This window comes from Trachemys scripta, chromosome 1, assembly GCF_013100865.1.
Source record: "Trachemys scripta elegans isolate TJP31775 chromosome 1, CAS_Tse_1.0, whole genome shotgun sequence".
Lineage (NCBI taxonomy): Eukaryota > Metazoa > Chordata > Testudines > Emydidae > Trachemys > Trachemys scripta.
This window is the reverse complement of record NC_048298.1, coordinates 304,704,104-304,727,214: the sequence shown is the minus strand read 5'-3', so window position 1 is coordinate 304,727,214 and position 23,111 is coordinate 304,704,104. Positions and strand designations below refer to the sequence as shown.

Here is a 23,111-nt window from a genome sequence, read left to right as displayed (position 1 = left end):
TCGATCATGATACCAGCACCTGCATCTGCCCCTTCACAGGCTGCCCCAGGATAGCTACTTCCAATGGAACCCTCTCCATGCTACCACATCCTGCAGTCACTGGACAGTTCTGGAGTGGGGTGAGGAATAATGAATACATTTCTGGAATAGAAGTATGCATGGGCAGATGTACACTTTCTTTCTATCTCTGTGCTACCACAGGAGAACAGGTACGTTGGCGATATGCCATCACCAGTGACATTGCACTGATTAATATTACTGTTGGTTTTGTTTGCACTTTACACTTTTATTAACATTTGCATTCCCTGTGAAGTAGCAACTGGGCTGCTTGTTTGTGTTTTTAACTTTCTGTAATTTTCTTTGAACAACCTATTTGTTGTAAGTGCTTGGGAAACAAGAGAAAGACAAGTATCAGAGGGGTAGCCATGTTAGTCTGGATCTGTGAAAAGCAACAGAGAGTCCTGTGGCACCTTTAAGACTAACAGATGTATTGGAGCATAAGCTTTCGTGGGGGAATACCCACTTCGTCAGACGCATGTAATGGAAATTTCCAGAGGCAAAATTGCCTCTGGAAATTTCCATTACATGCGTCTGACAAAGTAGGTATTCTCCCAAGAAAGCTTATGCTCCAATACAAGAGAAAGACAGGAAGTTTAAATCAAAGTTTTAATAAAGTATCATAATGACTCATAATAAATTAGTATGTTTAGTACACACAGATCACATTACTCCACACCACCTCTTTCTCCATGCAAAGCAAGCATATGGGCACACAGGGCACCCTCACTTCCCTTGCTCTTCTGGACCCAGTGAACAGAGCTACACTTTCTGGTTGACTGTTCCAGGCCTATAAACCAGCACTGTCTTTAACCCACTCCTGCCGAAAACTCTCCCTCTTACCTCTGCACACTTGTGCTGCCAGTTGATGACATAAAGGGCAGAGTCGCCTAAGCCCCCTTCAGTTCCTTTTCACCAAAGTCCAGTAACAGACTCCAGCACAGAAGGGAAAGGAGGGTGGGTCATGGAATGGGCATGCAGAACACATCTCAAAGAACAATTACAGAATAGGCAGTGACCATTTTTTCACTGATTGTACACATCTATTCCATTCTAGGTGATTGTGGTAAGGTGGACATGCTCCTACCTAGTTTCTAGCCCCAAATCAGCTGAGACCTTCTGGTGAAACACCACATGTGGTTTATTTACAATGGTCTTTCCTCCCATCTTGATAGACTACGCAGCATCAGGTACCATGGAGCCCTCAGCTCCAGAGCCCAGGAGGGGAGAGATCTCTCATGGCTTGGACTTTCCAAGGAAGCCAACCTCTCACACCCTCTCTGCCCCCATTTTGTACCCTCTGGGCTAATGAATTAATTAATCTTTTAACTCTCTCCATCCCATCCCAATTTATCAACTGGGTGCCATTCCCATAATCAGATGTGCTCCAGAGCAACTAATTCAGTGGTTCTCAAACTTTTGTCCTGGTGACCCCTTTTCACACAGCAAGTGTCTGAGTGTGACCCCCCTTATAAATTAAGAACACTTTTAAATATATTTAACACCATTATAAATGCTGGGGGCAAAGCGGGGTTTGGGGTGGAGGTTGACAGCTTGTGACCCCCCACGTAATAACCTCGTAACCCCCAGTTTGAACCCCTGAACTAATTGGAGTTGCCGTGATTAGCGTGCTGGCTCAGCTGCTGCTGTCCACCACTCTCTGACGCACCTCGCCTCCTTATCTGACAGTCAGACTTTTATTTCTCCAAGCTCTCCCTTGCTTACCAGAGGTGCCTCTCTTGGTCCCTAGGATGATCATCCAGGTCAGCGGTGTTCAAACTTTTCCAGTCGTGCCCCCCTCGCCCCTACCAGTAACAGAATCTGTCTGCGCCTCCCCCTCATCCGTTACAGCACAGTGACGGAGCTTGGGCTGAAGATGGAGCTGGTGGAGTAGCTAAGGCTAGAGGTGGAGCTGGTCTGGGGGAAGAGTGGGATGAGGGCAGAGCTGGTCTAGGGGCCAACTGGTGCTTGTCTGGGGGCAGAGAGGGAATAAGGGCGGAGCTGAGCCTGAAAGCAGAGCTGTTCTGGGGGCAGAGAGTGGCTAGAAGTGTGGAGCAACCTACCCAACCCCTGTGGGGGCTGGCCCCAACCCCACCACATGCCCCTCCCACGTTCCTCCACACCTCCCTAGGGGCGTGCACCCCAGTTTGAGAACTACCAATCTGGGTCATCTTTGTTGGTGTCCACTCATTTTCCGCCCACATAAATCACACTTTTGGTGGTGGAGGATGCCCTTCAGCTCTGTTTTGGCCCACAAGTCGCCACACCATGGGGACCCTAAGGGGTTGCTCTCCCTATTCTCTCCTTTTGTATCTGGCGGTGGATAGAGGGCATTTCCCTCATCCCCCTGATTGCTCAGGGCCTTGGTTTCTCCCAACCATACAAAGCGCACCTGGGCTTCTGCTCTTTCACACTGCATTAGGGGTGGCTCCATGGGTCCCTTGATCACCACTAAAGTTGCTCAGGTTGTCTTTCTCCTCTGTTTTTACTTCCTTAATTCCTATCCTCTCCTCCTCAATTTCTTGGAGGACTCTCTTTTCCTCCCCTTTCACCTTAATTAGGCTCTGTTGTCTACAGTGTTCTAAATCTGCCAATAATTATTTGTTTTTTTTTCCCTTCCCTTTGGGCTTCATTTCCCCTCTCTTGGGTTTTCTGTTTCCCTGACTGGGGTCCCAACAGCATCTTGTTTTCCTAATAGGAAATACAATACAGTGGGTCAATCTGTCCCTTATCCCATTTGCTTCCAATTAAACCTCCCCCAGACTTCCAGGGGCATATCTGCCATAGGACGGTGCTTTTTATTCCCACAGATACATACTATTCTCACACTTGGTCCTGGAACCAGCCAGTAAAGTTTCACCAACTTGTCACCGGATGAGGGAGCAAGCACAAGCCATGTCTACCAGGACCCTTTCATGTGTCCAGTAATGGTGGACAACTTCTTCCCTTTTTTCTTTCCTTCTGTCCAGGCTCAGCTGCAAAACTACATTCCATGTACAAGCAATCCTTTTTCGTGTGTCACTGACACCCACGCTGGAAACATGTCATGGGCGAACCCTGGCCGCAGCATGTCTGGGCTCTTTGTTCTTCTTCTCCACGCCCTTTACAGCGGCAGATTCCCAAAACTTCCTACCAAGTTCCAGTCCTCTATAGGGTTGGCCCACTTTGCTGGGAAGCTCCACATCCACAAAGTCCTTCATCAATTTTACTTCCACATCCAAAGTGCCCGGTTAATGCTGTCTACCCACAGTTTCATATTCTCAGAGAGGTCCTGAAAGAACTATTCCAAACACCAAAGTATCCATTACTTCCCCTACCATTTGGGTATCTGGCCTCACCCAATGAATCACCCAATCTATCAATTTTTGGGTGAATGCCTGGGGCAATCACACCCCACCTAGTCCACCTCGCACCTTGGAATTTTTGGCAGTGTTTCTCAGTGGAGAGGCCGACTTGATCTAGGATGGCCATCCTGACACTCTCTTAGTCTCTTGCCTGCTCATCGTCCAGCTTCCTCAGTCAAATAGGGGACTAGCAGCAGGACCTAGGTTTCCCTGTCTCAGTCTGCACTCACGGGCCCCTCTCAGAGGTGCCCAGGAATTCATCAGGGTCATTGTCAGGGCCCATTCTTACAGACCGAGGCTGTACCTGGTTGCCATTCCCCGCCACAGGACTCACCATCTTCTGTAAAAGCTACTGCTGGCTTGTTCTCTTATAAAGTCCTGCAGGCTCTTCTCTTGCTCAGCCTGCCAGGCGAGCAAGGCTTGCCTCTCCAGATGTTGGGACTGCTGGAAACTTTGCAGAGTTTTCTGTATCTACTACAGAAACCCTCATGCTGGCTAAGATCCTGGACAAATTCTCACCCCTGCCTACCTTCTAGCTCACAAATGGGTTGGAGACCTTCTTCTGGTGAAACACCAGGTGTGATTTATTTACACTGTTCTTTCCTGCCACCTTTACGGGCTATGCAGCATCATGTACCATGGAGCACTTAGCTCCTGAGGCAAAGAGGGGAAGATTTCTCGTGGCTCTGGCTCCATAAGCTTGCCTCGCTCTTGCTCCCTCTCTGCCTCCTTTGCGCACTTCCTTCCTGTGCCTTATGTACCCTCTGGGCCAATGAATTAATTAGCATTTTAACTTTCTCCAGCCATCCCAATTTATCAATTGGGCACAGTTTCCACAGTGAGATATGCTTCAGGGCAACTAATTGGAGTTGCAGAGATCAGCATGCTGGCTCAGCGGCTGTTGCACAGCACTCTGACACAGTGACTCACAAGCCATTCAGAATGGAGGAGGATCTCAGAATCTACCTGAACAAGAACTGCAGCACAAATACAGGTGACCAAGTTGCATCACTGCAAATGTCACTGATGGACATCTGACTGAGCATTGTAGATGGTGCTTCTTCTCTTGTAGGATATGCTCAAGGTCTTTCGTTTTCAGTTTTTATTTTGTTTACAATTTCCCAAGAACATATTGGTGTTTATTATAAAATGTTTAAAAAGGGTGAAAACTGGTGCAAAAAATTAATTTCACAGTTTTCTTGTTAAATATTGGGATTAATATTAGGGGACAGGAGGACAGAAAAAAAATCAACAAATAGAGAAAAGTAAGAATATTGAAAGTAAGAACAGTTTAATGCTTTGGTTATTTCAAGCTCTGCACATTAACAGTATGTACACATATGCACGTGTATACATGTGTGTATCTTCCACTACATTGTCTTGCTTCAGACAACCTTTCATTTAGACTAATTTATTATTAATATAAACACAGCTACCTAATGTAATGTATTGAATTTTCTAACAATCAGCATTTTCCTGTAATTGTGTGGTCCAAAATTCGGGTGGGAAAAAATTGAATAGCTTTTGTAAAAACCAGGAATATTTTGGTAAAAATTGGTTAACACCACAAGTTAAGGACCTTAAATGTGCAAAAACTCTCTCAGATGCAGGAACCTTAGCAATGTCATAGCACAGAAATATGGAGGATGAGAGCCAGTAAGTTCCTATCTGTGAAGAGACTTCTTCATTCTGTCAGCAAAGGAAACAAACATCTGAGGAAACACTCTAAACTGTTCAGTCTTGTCCAAGTGAAAGGCTAATGCTTTCCAGATGTCCAAAGTATGGAGCTCTTTTAATCTTTCTGACAGTGAGGCTTTGGGAAAAAAAGCTAATAATCAGACTGATTAAAGTGGAAGTCCAACACCACATTAGTTAAAAATTTAGGGCGAGGTTGTAAATAAACCATGTCCTAATAGAAGGCTGTCTATGGGTGGTCAGCAACTAATGCTTATAGCTGCTACCCTCCTGGCTGAGGTAATAGCTACAGGAATGCTACTTTCATGTAGAGATGTAAAAATAAACAAGCAGCCATAGGCTCAAAAGATGGACCCATTAACACCAACAAAACTAAATTTAGATCCCATGAAGGCATAGGGTCTATCACAGGTGGAAAGAGACTGTCCAATCTGTCATCGAATCAGAAACGTGCCACTTGCCTGGAGCTAGAATTCAGGATGTGATGGAGTGTCTGCCGAGACTGATCAAGGCCTCGGACCGCTACCCCTTCCTACTTCTCCACTTGGGCACCAATGATATTGCCAAGAATGACCTTGAGTGGGTCACTGCAGACTACGTGGCTCTGGGAAGAGGGATAAAGGAGTTTGAGGTGCAAGTCGTGTTCTTGTCCATTCTCCCTGTTGAAGGAAAAGGCCCAGGTAGGGACCATTGAATTGTGGAGGTAAATGCATGGTTGCATAGGTGGTGTCGGAGAGAGGGCTTTGGATTCTTTGACCATGGGATGTTGTTCCAGAAAGAAGGATTGCTAGGAAGAGATGGGATCCACCGAATGAAGAAAGAGAAGAGCATCTTCACAGGCAGGCTTGCTAACCTAGTGAGGCGGGCTTTAAACTAGGCGAGCTTGCCAAGGGACAGTGACCTGAGTCCTGAGGTAAGTGGGGAAGTGGGATACCGAGAGGAAACACTCCTGATTCATACTGAGAAAGTAGGGCAATCAGCTAGTTATCTGAGGTGCCTGTACATGAATGCAAGAAGCCTGGGAAACAAACAGGAAGAATTGGAAGTCCTGGCATGGTCAAGGAACTATGATGTGACTGGAATAACAGAGACTTGGTGGGGTAACTCACATGACTGAAGCACTGTCATGGATGGGTATAAACTGTTCAGGAAGGACATGCGGGTGAGAAAAGGTGGAAGAGTTGCACTGTATGTAAGAGAGCAGTATGACTGCTCAGAGCTCCATTATGAAACTGGAGAAAAGCGTGTTGAGAGTCTTTGGGTTAAGTTTAGAGGCAATAGCAACAAGGGTGATGTGGTGGGCATCTGCTATACACCACCAGACCAGGAGGATGAGATAGATGAAGCTTTCTTCAGACAACTAACAGAAGTTTCCAGATCACAGGCCCTGGTTCTCATGGGGGACTTCAATCACCCTGACATCTGCTGGGAGAGCAATACAACAGTGCACAGACAATCCAGGAAGTTTTTGGAGAGTGTTGGGGACAACTTCCTGTGCAAGTGGTGGAGGACCCAACTAGGGGTCGTGCTCCTCTTGACCTGCTGCTCACAAACAGGGAAGAATTAGTAGGGGAAGCAGAAGTGGGTGGCAACCTGGGCAGCAGTGACTATGAGATGGTCGAGTTCAGGATCCTGACAAAAGGAAGAAAGGAGAGCAGCAGAATACGGACCCTGGAGTTTAAAAAAACAGACTTTGACTCCCTCAGGGAACTGATGGGCAGATCCCCTGGGAGGCTAATATGAGGGGGAAAGGAGTCCAGGAGAGCTGGCTGTATTTTAAAGAAGCCTTATTGAGGGTGCAGGAACAAACCATCCTGATATACAGGAAGAATAGCAAATATGGCAGGCGACCAGCTTGGCTTAACAGAGAAATCTTTGGTGAGCTTAAACACAAAAAGGAAGCTTACAAGAAGAAAAAACTTGGACAGATGACTAGGGAAGAGTATAAAAATATTGCTCAAGCATGCAGGGGTGTAATCAGGAAGGCCAAAGCACAATTGGAGTTATAGTTAGCAAGGACTGTGAAGGATAACAAGAAGGGTTTCTACAGGTATGTTAGCAACAAGAAGGTGGTCAGGGAAAGTGTGGGATGGACCCTTACTGAATGGGGGAGGCAACCTAATGACAGATGAGATGGAAAAAGCTTAAGTACTCAGTGCTTTTTTTGCCTCAATCTTCACAGACAATGTCAGCTCCCAGATTGCTACACTGGGCAGCGCAATATGGGGAGAAGGTCAGAGGTGAAAGAACCTTAAAAGGTTAAGGACTATTTAGAAAAGCTAGACATGCACAAGTCCATGGGGCCGGATCTAATGCATCCAAGGGTGCTGAGTTGGCTGATGTGATTGCAGAGCCATTGGCCATTATCTTTGAAAACTTGTGGCGATCGGGAGAAGTCCCAGATGCTTGGAAAAAGGCAAATATAGTGCCCATCTTTAAAAAAGATAAGAAGGAGAATCTGGGGAACTACAGACCCGTCAGCCTCACCGCAGTCCCTGAAAAATCATGGAGCAGGTCCTCAAGGAATCCATTTTGAAGCACTTGGAGGAGAGGAAGGTGATCAGGAACAGTCAACATGGATTTACCAAGGGAAAGTCATGCCTGACCAACCTAATTGCCTTCTATAATGAGATAACTGGTTCTGTGGATAAGTGGTGGACGTGATATATCTTGACTTTAGCAAAGTTTTTGATATGGTCTCCCACAGTATTCTTCCCAGCAAGTTAAAAAAGTATGGATTGGATTAATGGACTATAAGGTGGACAGAAAGCTTGCTAGATCATCGGGCTCAACGGGTAGTGATCAACGGCTTGATGTCTAGTTGACAGCCGGAATCAAGCAGAGTGTCCCAGGGGTTGGTTTTGTTCAACATCTTCATTAATAATCTGGATGATGGGATGGATTGCACCCTCAGCAAGTTCGTGGATGACACTAATTTTGGGGGAGAGGTAGATACGCTGGAGGGTAGGGATAGGGTCCAGAGTGACCTAGACAAATTGGAGGATTGGGCCAAAAGAAATCTGATGAGGTTCAACAAGGACAAGTGCAGAGTCCTGCACTTAGGACGGAAGAATCCATGCACCGCTACAGGCTGGGGACAACTGGCTAAGCGGCAGTTCTGCAGAAAAGGACAGGGGATTACAGTGGACGAGAAGCTGATATGAGTCAACAGTGTGCTCTTGTTGCCAAGAAGGCTAACGGCATATTGAGCTGCATTAGTAGGAGCATTGCCAGCAGATCGAGGGAAGTGATTATTCCCCTCTATTCGGCACTGGTGAGGCCACATCTGGAGTATTTCATCCAGCTTTGGGCCCCCCACAATGGAAAGGATGTGGACAAATTGGAGAGAGTCCAGTGGAGGGCAATGAAAATTATTAGGGGCCTGGGGCACATGACTTATGAGGAGAGGCTGAGGGAACTAGGCTTATTTAGTCTGCAGAAGAGAAGAGTGAGGGGGGATTTGATAGCAGCCTTAAACTACCAACCCTAATCTTCAGGGCTGGCGCAACCCATTAGGCGACCTAGGCGGCCTAGGGCACTGAGATTTGGGGGGCGGCGACCGCGGCGGTATTTCCGCGGCGGGACCTTCCGCCGCCTCTGTGGCGGGGCGGCATTTTGGGGTAGGACCTTCCGCCACCCTAGGGCGGCGGAAAAGCTGGCAGCGCTCCTGCTAATCTTCTATGATTCTATAATCTCAATGTCTCTCAGCAAAGTCTCAGATTAACCTGCAATGGAAACAGTTACTCTGCAAAAAGTGCCACTTCAAGAGAATCATAGGCCTGGCTCTACGAATTTGCCAGACGAATGTTGAACGTACACCCCAATGAATTTAAAAACAACTATTTAGCTCTTAATATGCGAGAGAATATGATTGATGTCATTGCCCTTCAAAAACCCATACATAAAATGACACTCAAGAGTCACGCTACCGTATTGCTGGTTATAGTCTCATTGCCTCCCTCCATCACCGGAAACATGGCCTCGTTACATACATCAATCAAGGCATCAAGGACTATAACAAGATAGATGCCAAGAGCAATTCCGGAACTTTCACCATCTTCAAAAGAATCAGCAAGGTAAAGGTGGCTCATGTAAATAAATCACTGAATACAGACTGGCCCTCTTCCCCATTACCTACAGCAGTGGTCCCCAAACTTTTTACCTTACACCTATCCCCCCGCCCCACCCCCGAGACACAGTTAGGATCTGTGGCTAGGAGCGGGGCCACAGTCAGGGCTGGGGCCATGGCTGGGAGCAGGGAGCAGGGCCATGGTCAAGGCCGGGGGCTTGAGCCAGGGCTGCAGCTGGGGATGGGGATGGGGCCCTAGCCGGGAGCAGAGCCATGGTCGGGCCAGGGCCCGAGGCTGGTGGGAGGGACTGGGGCCGCAGCCAGGGCCAGAGCAGAGCTGGGGGCATAATGGGGATCAGTGGGGCTCCCTCCCCAGGGGGCTGGCCTGAGCCCACTGTGCCCCCCAAACATTCATCCATACCCCCTAGGAGGACATGCCCACAGTTTGGGGACCACTGACCTACAGCTATATATTATTTCAATAGCTACCACATGATGTGGTGTTATAATAGTAATGATAATGCCGGCAAAGCACTTGTGGAATGGTCATCAAACAAAGTTACATAGCTTCTTTTTCATGCAGAAGACAGAGGTACTTTTCATTCTGCCTACTGCAACTGAGACTACAAGCCAGATATCAGTTTCCTCACCAAAGACCAGTTTGGAATTCCTTACAACACCCTCCAGAGCTATTCTTGGCAACTTTCCACATAGCCAGCATCGACTGGTGATAATCCACATTGGGACTGAAATCTCAGTATCATGTCGTAGCCCAAAGTGCAATGGAATTTTCGAAAGAAAAACTGGCCAAGATTCACTGTGACAATTGAGATTCTGCTGAAGCCTGAAATGAGATTCCGCTGAAGCCTGAAAATTGCAGTCATTTCACCCAGCTTATCCAAATAGCCACAAGAAAAAACCCCTCTCTTATGGCTATTGAAAAGGATAAACCCCATGATGGAAACCAGAAACAGAAAGGCTACTATAGGAGTACCAAAAGTTTGGTGACCCAACTCTTAGACTCATTGAACTTAGTGCACCATCAAAGATAGATCAAGATGGTTGAAGTGCTGGAGGTTCACTCACTCCAACCGCAAACCTTGACTACTATTTCATCAGCTTCTGGCTGCAAACCCAGTGAAATATCGAAAGGCTGAAGTCTCAGCTGATGTGATCACAAGAATACTCCTTATGAACACAAAAGCACCAAAGGACAAGTATACTAAGTGTAAAGTGTGAAGAGTCAAGCTCACTACCCGCCTCCTTGCCCATATCGTTGGCCTTCACAGTGAGGAGGTAAATAAGCCCTCTCTCTCCTGAAAGCTGAAGGACCTGATGGTATCTTTCCAGAATTTCTTAAAAACCTTGGAGCCCAGGGATAGAAATGGCTGACAACACTGTTATCCATTCCTCAGGGCTTGTCCTGAGGATCTGGCATGAGGCTATAGTTATTGCCAGTAATCCCTCATCATATGGTTTGATATCACTCCTCTACATATCATGGAAGCTCATGGAAGGAATATTACTGGCAAGGATCATGTTGCTTGGAGAAGCAATGTTACTGAATGAACAAGCAGGTTTCTGACCAGGCTGCAACTACACTGATCAAGTATTAGTCTCGACAACATAGAGTGAAGTGGGATTCCCCAAAAACTCAATTCTGGGGCAGCTATCTTACACTTATCTGCTGCCTACAACACCATGTGGAGCAATGGCCTCCTCCTGATAGCCAATAAAATTATGCCATGCAATGCAATGATAAAATTCTTTTGAGAAGTTCTGAGCAATTGTAGGTTTCATGTTTTCCTTGATGACAAGGTCAGCAGGCCATGCATGCACTCTCAATGATGGCCTACTACAGAGATCTGTTAGCATGGATCCTGTTTAATATATCTACACCAGCAACCTTCCCCAAACATCATCACAGAAATTTGTTTATGATGATGACAATTGCTTTGGCCACACAGGCATGGGATTTACCTACCATAAAACAAATCCTAACTAAGAACCTTAAAATCATGGAAGAATATTTCTTATACTGGCAGCTAAAAGCAATCCTAAGACTGCTGTGTCAGCATTTTATCAAAACAATTGAAAGGCTAGGGCAGAACTGCACATAGATTTCTATGGCCAGCAGATAAGACACGATCCCACCCTAAAATATATTGGGTGTGACATTAGACCTAAGCTCCACATTACACCAGCATTGGGAAAATATTCATAGCAAAATAAAGATGCATGTAACTCTCATCCAGAAACTGGCAGGAATGATTTAGGGAGCCAATGCAAAAACCTCACTGACCCTTGTCTTCTCTACTGCAGAATATAGCTCAACCATCTGGACACACAGCTCTCACACATCTTTTGTCAATTCTCAACTTAACAAAGTTATGCAGATTATTACGAGCACAGTACAAAATCAACGCCACAGCCATGGTTTCCTATAATGGTGCATATCCACCCATCCCAAATTTGTTGTGATATGAGTATTTTTCCAAGAGTTCTATTGTATTCGAGGGAACAAGGATCTTCCAATATATGGCAACTTAAATAATATATTGAGATTTCAACTCAAATCCAGGAAACCTTTTTGGCTTGCCACTCAAGAGCTCAAAGATTTGGGGTTTTCCCCTGGAGATCCACAGCAAGCAAGGTGGAATGATGCCAACATCCCAAATAAACACCTCATCAAGGACCCAACTGAAGAACCCAGTGGCTTTTCACACCTAAAGAAAATATGGTCCACTTTGAATGGTATCTGCATATCACATAGCAGATGTGTCTACCTTCTCCATTAATGGGGACTGAGACACTATCTTATTTGTGACCACGGAAACGGACTTCACCCTACGAAACACCTCATCCATCAGTGTCCCAAACAATCATATCCTGGTGGTATCTCTACCATCCACTTCACATCTGCTAAAACAAACTAAGTGGATTGCCAACCTAGACTTGGACATCTAACATTGTATGCGTTTAAGTCATATAAAAGGAGAAGAACCCTTTAAAAATCGTACAGTCATTGGGTTGGCAATACAGAGATAGGAGTATGGAATGCAGAAATAGCCACCAAGTGAACTCTCAGGGAACTCATGGAGAACCCTTTTCCTTAAAGTGAAGTAAATATTGCACAATAAGGTGTGGGGAAGACTGCATAGGAGGAGTACCCTGCTCCTGGGACCACACGGAGAAATGCTTCAATTTCATCATGGAAGTGTAACTGGTAGATGGTTTTCTACTGTTTAAGAGAATGTTCTGAACCTGTAGGGCACAGTCAGTCTCCTGAGCTATTAACCGCTGACCATCCAAGCTGTCAGAGGCTGGAAGGATTGGGATGTAGCACCGGGCCGGGGTTCTGTGAAATTATATCTGTGACTTGAGGCAAAGTTATGAGATCCCAGATGGAGAGCCTAAAGAGGTCTGAGAACCAATCCTGCCAAGGCCAGGCTAGAGCTATCGGGATTAGAGTGGCATAATCCTGTCTGAGTTTGCATAACACCCTCGGAGGAAAGGCATACAAGTGCTTGTCCTTTCACAACAGAAGGAAAGCATCTGAAATAGATCTGACCTGTCTGGAACAGAACAGATGACACTTCCTATTCAATCGCATATTAATCAGAGAGATCTCTGGAATTCCCCAAGCCTGAAAAATAGATTTGGCTATGTCCATTTTGAGGGCCCACTTCTGATTCCTAATGAACGTTCTGCTGAGATAATCTACCAGAAATTTCTGATCATGCAGGAGGTGTGAGGCTTTGAGTATGACAGCATTTTTGATTAAAATAACCCAGAAATCCATTGCCTCTTGACAAACGTGATCTGACTTGGCACCTCCTTGCCTAGTCAAGAACGTTGCAGCAACGTTGTCTGAGAGGACTTGCATGGTACAACCTCTGATATGCTGAAGGGAAACCCAATATGCCAGATGAATTGCTGAAACTTCTTGAACATTTATGTGGCGAGAGAGTCCTTGATCTGATTAAGGTCCTTAGTTGCTTAGGTCCCGAGTGAGCACCCCATTGTACGGATGAGGCATCTGTGACCAGTCATAGAGAGTAGAGTCAAGGAAAAAGGGAACCCTTTGCATTCACAGGTAGGGTCCATCCACCAATGTAGGGATTACAACACACTTGCAGATACATGAGTCAACATGACCAGTGCATGATGAGATGGATGGTAGACAGAGTTCAACCATCCCTGCATCACTCTCAGGTGAAATCTGGCAAGTTGAGTCATATATGTGCAAGCTGCCTTGTGACCTAGAAGTCTCAGGCAATTTCTTACTGTTGTACAAGGATGGATCTTGAGGCTTATGCACAGGTCCAATATTGCCCCAAATTTGGCCTGGGATAAGTATGCCCTTGCCAAACTGTAGTCAAGAACTGCTCCTATAAACTCGATTCTCTGCACAGGCAAAAGCACTGACATGTCCTGTTGCCAAAGGGAGGGACAGGAGAAATTAGATCCTGACAAACTGGTACACTGGCATCAATTAAGGAGTCAAATAGACTCTTTCAAGGTTGCAAGTTTCCTAGATGAAGGTGAACAGAAGCAAGAAGTGGCAGTCTCCTTCTTTGGAGTTTATGACGTTTCTTCATTTACTCAGAATACCTTGGTGCATAAGAAGGATGCCTTTGCTTAGTATGAGGACACAACTGCTTCCTCTTAAGACCTGAGGTGTAAATGCCCAGAGTCATAAGTGTTGCCCTAGAGTCTTTTAGTGAAAGCAGCACTTCATCCGTCTTCCCAGAAAACAAACTAGGACCATCAAATGAACACTTCTCAATCATCTGCTGGACCTCTGCTGGATCCCAGATGCTTGCAGCCAAGAGGAATGATGCATCATGATTATAAATGCCATCACGCTAATCTGCAGAGTTTTCACCAAGACTGCCTGAAATGAGGTTCTAGTACCAGACAGCTTTCATTAAGCATGCCCTGATACTCTTATTTGGCCTTATCAAGTAATTTGTCCCACGAATTTAGTCATATTATCCCCAACAGAAAAATCATATCTGACTAAGAGAGACTAGTGGTTTGCAATTCTGATTTGTAATCCTGAGGTCAAATAAACCCTTCTACCAAAATAATTGAGTTTTTTATATTCTTTATTTTTAGAGGTGGATTTGGAATGTCTTGCCTTGAGTTTTCATTGACTATAGTCACTACCAAAAATCCTAGGGTGGGCTGTGAACAGAAGTGTTCTTGGTGCCTCCTCTCTGTTCTCTTAGCTATGGGTGGAAGAAATTCAAGAGTTTGCCACACAATTTTTGTGGGCTCAGGGATAATTTCATTAATTGGTAGAGCCACTCTACAAGCTCCTGAAGCGTGGAAGGTATTCACTAATTTATATGGATTGTCCTTCACCATTTTCACCTGGATACCCAGGGAACTAGCTACTCTTTTTAAAAGTTCCTGGTAGGTATTATAATTGTTCGGATTTGGGAAAGATAATGACTCCAACACTGTTGCCTCATCAGAAGAGGACGATAATGTGGTCAGTGGTGGCTGTACAGGTTGATCATGTACAAGTGCTTGCACTGAATCCGTATGAGTCTGGTCTTGTCTATGCCACCTCTACTACCTGCCTGGTACCAAGATTGGTACGGGGATCGACACTGGGTATTTCTTGTTGCCTTAAAGAAGATAGATGGGTGAGGCATTGGAGCAGCTTGCAAAAAGCTGGAAACATTTCCCCTGGGGTCCAACATGGCCAATGATAAGATATTGGGTCCCATTTATAAGCACCCTATGGCATTTTATCCCTAGACCTGCTCTTGTGAGAGTGTAAGTGCCAAGATCTGGATCTCTGAGAGAAGGTTGGAGGCAAATTTTGAGACCTCCTGTAATATGATATGTAAGATCAGTCCTCCATTCTTATTGTTAGTTATTAGCTGTTACAACCCTGTCTACATTCTCCATGGTGGATCCAAAAGCAAAAAAGGGCAAGCGCGTGCTCCAGCAGCGCTGCTATGAGGCGGTTTCACCGTATAGGCTGCACCAGCTGGCGCAACCATGAGTGGGAATATGAAGAGGACACTTGAAGAACCAAAAGTCCTCAGTCCAAGGATTGTCCAGTAGAAGAGAATAAGGGTAAACCAATCTCACTGAGAACCTTCATGTTGTCCTCCTGCAGGTACTGCTGACCCCCAGTCAATAGCAGGATGTGTCTGTCCAGCTCTCTGGTTACTTACAGGCCTTCCAACCTCCAGGCTGCCTACTACCCAGCCTTCCTTCCACAGCCAGCTCCCAGGCTGCTGGCTGTGACCTGTTACTCCTGCTCCTGTACAGGTTTTGTCTCTCTCCTGAGGCAGTACCTCTGACCTAAGGTTGTACTTGTTTCCTGTAACCTAGATGTTATGTACTTCTCTACTTGCTGGATGTTTACCTGAAGGTTTACACAGTGCTGCGCAATAAGCCAGCAGGCTCAGCATGGTGTATTATTATTACATACATTTATAAGGCCAGAAAATCACTTGAATACAGCTAAATCTCACATATTTTAGAGAAATACCCATGTTTCCATTCTCACTAATGTCTAGCCCATTTTTAAATTACATAACACTGCAGTACATGGGATTGGACAATAAGTGACATGTACTAAATAAGTAACACTCCCTATTCCAAGTAGCTTACCATCTAAAAGCAAAACAAATATAACACAAGACAAACACCAAGTTATATTACAGCATTAGGTCATGAATGTTTCACAGAAAAGGTGGGTGTTTAGAAGGGCTTTTTTAAGGAAGGTCAGCAAGAAGTTGGCATATAGTAGGTGGGAGATAGCAATTGTGGCTCAATAACCTCTCTTAGTAGTCTATTCCACTGCTCAATTTCTTTCATGGTAAGGAACATTTTCCTAATACCTAGGTTTCACAGTGAGGAACATTTTCCTAATATCTAGGTTAAATATTTTCTGCCCCTGCTTCTGGTCATCGCTTCTTGTCCTACCATATTCTAGAACTGTTAATAATTACCTTTCTTTGTTTATATTGTTACTTTGAAGGTATTAATAGATCATATTCATTGACTCACTTTCTGTCATAAATATAAAGGGAAGGGTAAAAACCTTTATGTATGCAGTAACATAAAATCCCTCCTGGCCAGAGGTACAGAATCACTTACCTGTAAGGGGTTAATCAGTTCAATTAACCTAGTTGGTACCTGACCAGAAGGACCAATGGGGAAAGAAGATACTTTCAAATCGAGGGGGGGGGAGGTTTTGTTTGTGCTCTCTTTCTTTGTTCCCTCTGGATAGAGAGAGAGAGAGAGACCAAGCAGGTAAACCATCTCTTGAAAAGATACCTTGAAACGATACAGCTAAAATTACAGAAATTGTAAGTAAAGGCAAGGAAATGTGTTAGATTATCTTTTGTTTTAGCTTGTGAATTTTCCCTGTGCTAAGAGAGAGGTTTATTCCTGTTTTTGTAACTTTGAAGTTGAGCCTAAAGGGGAATCCTCTGTGTTTTAAATCTTTTTATCACCCTGTAAAATTACCTTCCATCCTGACTTTACAGAGGTGCTTCTTTTACTTTTTTCTTTATAATAAAGTTCTTCTTTTAAGAACCTGATTCATTTTAGTATCCTAAAAATAAAGGGTCTGGTCTGTACTTTTATTAAAGGCAATTGGTTGGTATATTATTCTCAAGCCTCCCCAGGAAAGGGGGTGAAGGGGCTTGGGGAGATATTTTGGGGAAACAGGAACTCTAAGTGGCCCTTTTCCTGAATCTTTGTCTAAATCACTTGGTGGTGGCAGCAATACTGTCCAAGGACAAGGAAAGGATTTGTGCCTTGGGGAAGTTTTTAACCTAAGCTGATAGAAATAAGCTTAGAGGGTCTTTCATGCGGGTTCCCACATCTGTACCCCAGAGTTCAAAGTGGGGAGGGAACCTGACACCTTCATTTAACTTTCTCGTCGCACCTCATGTGTTTATCCTTATATCATTTTGTTGCTGTTCTATTTTGTTTGTTTTATGCAAGAGAAGATGATAGAATTTTAAGGTGGGGTAAAGTAAAAGAGGGGAAATAAAACAGGGAAAACTAATTTAAGATTTACAAATTGAGGACTAGGAAGCACATGTCCAAACTAGGTCCAGTAATCTAGACCAAAACCAGATGAATATCAACTGAAGAACAGCTGCTTTAACAAATTGGCACTGAGTGTCTACTGAGTCTGATGCTTTTAAAAAAATATGTAACAAGATCTATTGTTTCTCTGTCCTCTTATTATTTTAAGGAGACAAGGCAGGAGAGGTAATGTGTTTTATTGCACCAAATTCTGTTGTTGGAAGAGACAATCTCAAAAGCCTGTCTCTTTCAACAAGAGAAGTTGATCCAATAAAAGATATTAGCTCACCCACCTTGTCTCCAATATTCGGGAACAACACAGCTACACCAACACTGCAAACAATTCTTATTCTTTTGGCATTTTTATGTTTGCGGGTAATATGCAAGCTATCTTGTAAACTGAAGAACATTAGCTTTTACTACACCATACTGGGAAATTATAGCTCATTATATCATATTAAAGATAAATGATTAAAAATAATCAAATCCATCAACTCCCTCAGGATAAAATGTGGTGAATAAATGAGGTATTGAAACCAGGGCTCTAGAGAACTGGTTTAAAGACTTTTCCTAGTTATCCTTTCCTTAAGGTATCATCTCTATTCAGATTTCTGTTTAACTATTTGTTAAATAGAATTAATAGTTAGCATTAAGAATGGTGGCAGTCTGTAAAGAATTAGTCTTTTTTCCCTAAGTGTTCCTGTCTTCCTTCCTTTATCCCAGGGGTAGGCAACCTATTGCACACGTGCCGAAGGCAGCACGCGAGCTGATTTTCAGTGGCACTCACACTGCCTGGGTCCTGGCCACCAGTCCAGGGGGCTCTGCATTTTAATTTAATTTTAAATGAAGCTTCTTAAACATTTTAAAAACCTTTTTTACTTTACATACAACAATAGTTTAGTTATATATTATAGATTTATAGAAAGAGACCTTCTAAAAACGTTAAAATGTATTACTGGTATGTGAAACCTTAAATTAGAGTGAATAAATGAAGACTCGGCACACCACTTCTGAAAGGTTGCCGACCCCTGCTTATCCTCACAGAAGAATTCTATTTTTTACCAGAAGTGAGGAAAAACTCATCCAAAAATTACATCAGTGCTGCTCCATGAGTTAGCCGCATTATCTTCTCCTGGTGAAAAAAATGGTTGTTTGTGTTTAAACTGAATCTCCATAAACAACACGTGGGTCAGGCCCTAATTCAACAATCTGTTCCTATTCAGCAAAGCATCTAAGCATGTGCTTAAGTCCCATTGACTTTCATGTGGTTGAACTTCAGCACATGCTTAGGTGCTTTGCTGAACAGCGATGGATTTAAGCAGAAAATCATACGGTAGGAAGGGACTGCAAAGGTCATCTAGTCCAGGAGTTCTCAAACTGTGGGTCGGGACCCACTTTGGGGCCCTGACCCCCATTTTAATGGGGTCGTCAGGCTGGTGTTGGACTTGCAGGGGCCCAGGGCCGAAGCCGAAGCCCTAGCCCCACCACCCAGGGCTGAAGCCAAACCCCCAGGGCTTCAGCGCTGGGCAGGGGAGTTAAGGTTATGTTCTGCCCCCGCCCCTGGGGTCACGTAGTAATTGTTGTCAGAAGGGGGTCACGGTTCAATTAAGTTTGAGAACCGCTGATCTAGTCTAACTCCCTTATAATGCTTTACCAAACAGGACCTCAAGTTGTTTTCTACATCTTAATAATAATAAATGGAGATATAACTATCTCATACAACTGGAAGGGACCCTGAAATGTCATTGAGTCCAGCCCTCTGCCTTCACTAGCAGGACCAAGTACTGATTTTGCCCCAGATCCCTAGGTGGCCCCCCTCAAGGACTGAACTCACAATGCTGGGGTTAGCAGGTCAATGCTCAAACCACTGAGCTATTCCTCCCCCCAAACCTCCTTTAGCTTGGTATCATTATAAATAATAAAGTCCACATTTTCAAAGGTGACTTGTAATTTTTGAATGCCTCGATTTTTGAGTGACCAACTTTAGACTCCTAGGGCCTAATCTGCAGAAGTGCTGAGCATCTGCAACTCTTACTGACTTCAAAGGGAGCTGCCGGTACTTAGCACAGCAATTTCTGAAATTGTGACTGGCTGCTTGCACTGTGTGCCCTTGGAGTACACAATTTAAAATACAGGGCACAATATTTTATGTCATTTGCTATGACGAAGTCAGAAGACCCAAAATAATGCCAACTTAAGTAATGATAGGCCTGAACCTTATCTGGTATGCATTGATATAACTCTGCTTCATAATATCAACTGAGGATCTGGATCATTGTATTTACAGCTTTAGGTCTTGCTTCAGCAGGGCATGTGCCTATCGATTTTAAGCATGTAGATAATCCATTGATTTCAATAGGATTACTCGCATACTTGAAGTTAGGCATAGGCTTAACTACACCTTGCTGAATTGGGGTCTTAGATTGCATAGCAGGTTTCATACAAATTGTATCCCAAAATATCTTCCATCTAGAAATGGAATGCTAAAAAATAATGGCAGAGAGAGAAATATTTTACCAAAGATTTGAAAAAAAAAATGGAGAGCTGATAAGGTAGAGCAATAAAAGAAGGCTGCTCTCCACAGCAGAGGCTACAGGGGAGAAGATTCTCATAACAACACTGATGAAAACTGAGTGAGAAAGAGAGCCAGTGCTTGATAAGACTGACAGAAAGGAGAACAGATATAGGAGGGGAAGGGAGTAGATACAAGATCCGTGAGGCAGACTGTGGCAGGTTTAAAAAAATTGGGGCAATTTTAAACTGGAAAGTGAAAATAACAGTAAACTAATACTTGTTTGAAGATGGTCATGCTTCTCAGGGTGTGTTTAAGGTCCCCCAAAAGTTAACCATAACTAGATAACAAACATTGCTTTGTCTACACTAGTTGCTCTTCCAATTGTTTGCAATTGTTTTGCTACAGTAAATTGCCTAAATTAAATACTTATAAATACATGTTTTGATAAAAACAAGGCAGATAGCCAGCTGTGATCACTAACACTATCACTGATCAGCTAATTGTACAAATCCTATTAAAGTTTGTCAACTGATAGCCCCAACTCCATCTAGCCTGTTTGCTTGTCTCACTCACACACTGTTACATCATCTTTTAGACTGTACAGTCTTTGAAATACAGACTGACATTTATTATTTGTTTATATAATGCCCAGCACAATATGGCCTAGCCTGTTTGAGGCTTTTAGGTGCTACCAGAATATAAATATTAAATAATAACAATAAAATGTTCCTGAGATAAAGGCACTCTAATGTAGAGATATATTTATTTAATTTAGATGGAGAAAAATAATCCTCTAAAAGCATCCTCCAAGAACACAAATTTCAAAAACTTGAGTCTATCCAGTCCTCCTGTTCTACCTACATTAATAACATTGTTGATCTAGCTCCAATAGCCTTAGGGAAGTCAGTTCATCAACACAACAGTACCAGTACCTCTGAAAAGAATGTTACATTATTAAAGTGTGCATGCTGGTGCAAAGAGCTTCAGAAACCCCAGCAGGTAGAAAGTTGCAATAGATTCTCTCAGTAAAGGAGTGTTAAACCTTTAATAAATGGGGGAAACATCTTAGTTTCTTACTTAATTAAGCAATAAGGCACAACCATGAGTGCATTCCTTTGCCATTGGTGCATACTTTGGATAGCTTGTGAGAGCACAGCCAAAGGCTGTGTTGCCCTCAGTCACCTGAGAAGTGCACCAATGCTCCAGGAATGTTTATTAATATTAAAGTAAGCTTAAAAACAGAGCGGTGAAAACATATTTTGGTAAATGCATAGTTTTTCTTCATGATAGTTTTCACTTACATAGTACCTTTCATCTATGATCTCAATATACTATTACAAACATTAATTATTCTCACAGTACCCAATGAGAGATTTTTTTTTAAACAAATGGAGAAACCGACAGTGAGCCAGATCTTCAGATGGTGTAACTTGTCATTGCTCTATTGATTTCAATTCAATTATGACAATTTTTACAAGTTGAGGATCTAGCCCAGTGAGGTGAAATGACTTGCTCCTGGTCACACAAAGCAAGAGCCGGAGCCAGACATAAAACCACAATTCCTGATTCCCAGTCCTATGCTCTAACCCCTAATTCACACATAAGATATCCCATAGATCAGAAAAAAAATACTAACAAAATAAAAATCGGAACTTTTATATGTTGAGACAGTTGAAATTGGTGTTTTTATCCATCAATAAACAACTATATAGAACCATCATTATATCTAGGGCCAGATAACTAATCTTGATGGCCCTGATCCAGCAATACACATTCTTCACTTTAAGCGCGAGTACTGTCCTGGGGCTTGATTCTGCTCTTACTAAAGTCTAAGGCAAAACTCCTATTGATTTCAATGGTGCAGGACCAGACCCCTAGCAAATAGTCCAATTGGCTTTAATAGAACTACTCATGTGCTTAAAGTTAAGCACAAGCTTAAGATCTTTACTGGATCAAGGCCTATAATGGTTTGAGCAAATAAATGGGAGTCAAGAAACCTACAATCTGTTCCTGGTTCTGCTACTGGCTCGCTGTGTGAAAGTCACTTACCCTCTGTACATATCGGTTTCTCCTTGCGCACAATGGGGATAGTAATGTTTACTGACTTTTTTAAAGTATTTTGAGATATTTAGATGAAAAGAATATATAAATGCAAAATATTCTTATTATTAGTTAATAATAGCCGCTGATCCAGTTATGAGGAATCAGCAGAATATGGAGAGGGCAGGTTTCTCAGACTGCTGGTCTCCACATAGAAAACATGCTCTGTACGTGCAAAGTACAATTATTATTAGTAGTAATTTAAGATTACAAACCTTAATCTTCCTGTCTTTTTAAAGCTTATGAAATAGAGAACAAAGAACAAGCCTTTTAATATTTACTTTTATTTAAATCCAAGAGAACTAAAGGTGTTACCTTTTGCAAACAATCATTGCTTCTAAAAGAAAGCCCTTTGAAGTGAACAGTGAGGGTTCTTTCCGCTCTCTATACCTCATCCTCCCACTTCATTTCAATGCTGGCAGTTCCAGTTTTGCTATGGAGACATGGAATGGAATTGTCATCAGCTGATGTTCCTGAAAGAAGAAATGTGTGTATGTAGGGAGAAGGATATAAATGAAGGTTAAAATAAGAGTGAGCAATTCTGGTAATTGTATTTAAAGAAGAGCAGAAAGTGGAAATTAGACAAAGGTGCAATGACTTCCAGTTTGCTTACAGTTTTTCCAGTAATGTATTCTTTGGGAGTTGATTCATAGCTGTGACATCATACCTTGCAAATTTACATAATATTTTCCTTAGTATCTCGATTACTATACACATCACCAAAGAGCCCAACCGGCATGTTAAAATATTATTTTGGACCATCTACATCCAAACAACAGAACTTCATGTTTCTATAACACCTTTCATAGGAGGATCTCAAAGGACTTTGTAAATGTTAATAACTGTTGCAATGAGCCTGACCACTGAGTATGCAATGGGTTATTTCCACTTCAACATTCAGCCAGTAGAGGGCTCCTAAATACTCAAGTACAGAAAAGGAAGAACAGACTGAAGTCAGAGGGGACAGGTGCAGGAGAGATTTGGGGCTGTGTGAAAGCAGGAAACAGAAGCCCGGTAGCTGGCTGGGGAGAGAAGGCCAGGTAGCTTGTAGGCTGAGAATGGCGAGAGCTGTACAAACTTACTCCTTAACACCATAACAGGAGGACAAGAAGTGCAGCCTGCATGCAGGACAGGGGGGAAGGTCCTGACAAGGCTCTTACCTTATTACCCGGTACTAGACTTCTCTAGGAACTGTGTTAGGAACTGCAGAGTTATCTTTTGTTCTAAGCATTAAAACAATTGTGTCTAAGTTATATGCACC

General features: G+C 43.4%; 1 protein-coding gene across 1 annotated transcript in view; it reads right to left on the bottom strand.

Moving 5' to 3' along the window:
• The window catches only part of SACS (sacsin molecular chaperone), a 228,363-nt gene that overhangs the window by 195,393 nt on the left and 9,859 nt on the right, over positions 1-23,111 (bottom strand). Inside the window, exon 2 of the mRNA XM_034758747.1 lies at positions 22,166-22,323. The gene's annotated coding sequence lies outside the window, so the exon portion shown is untranslated. The remainder of the gene's footprint in view (positions 1-22,165; positions 22,324-23,111) is intronic.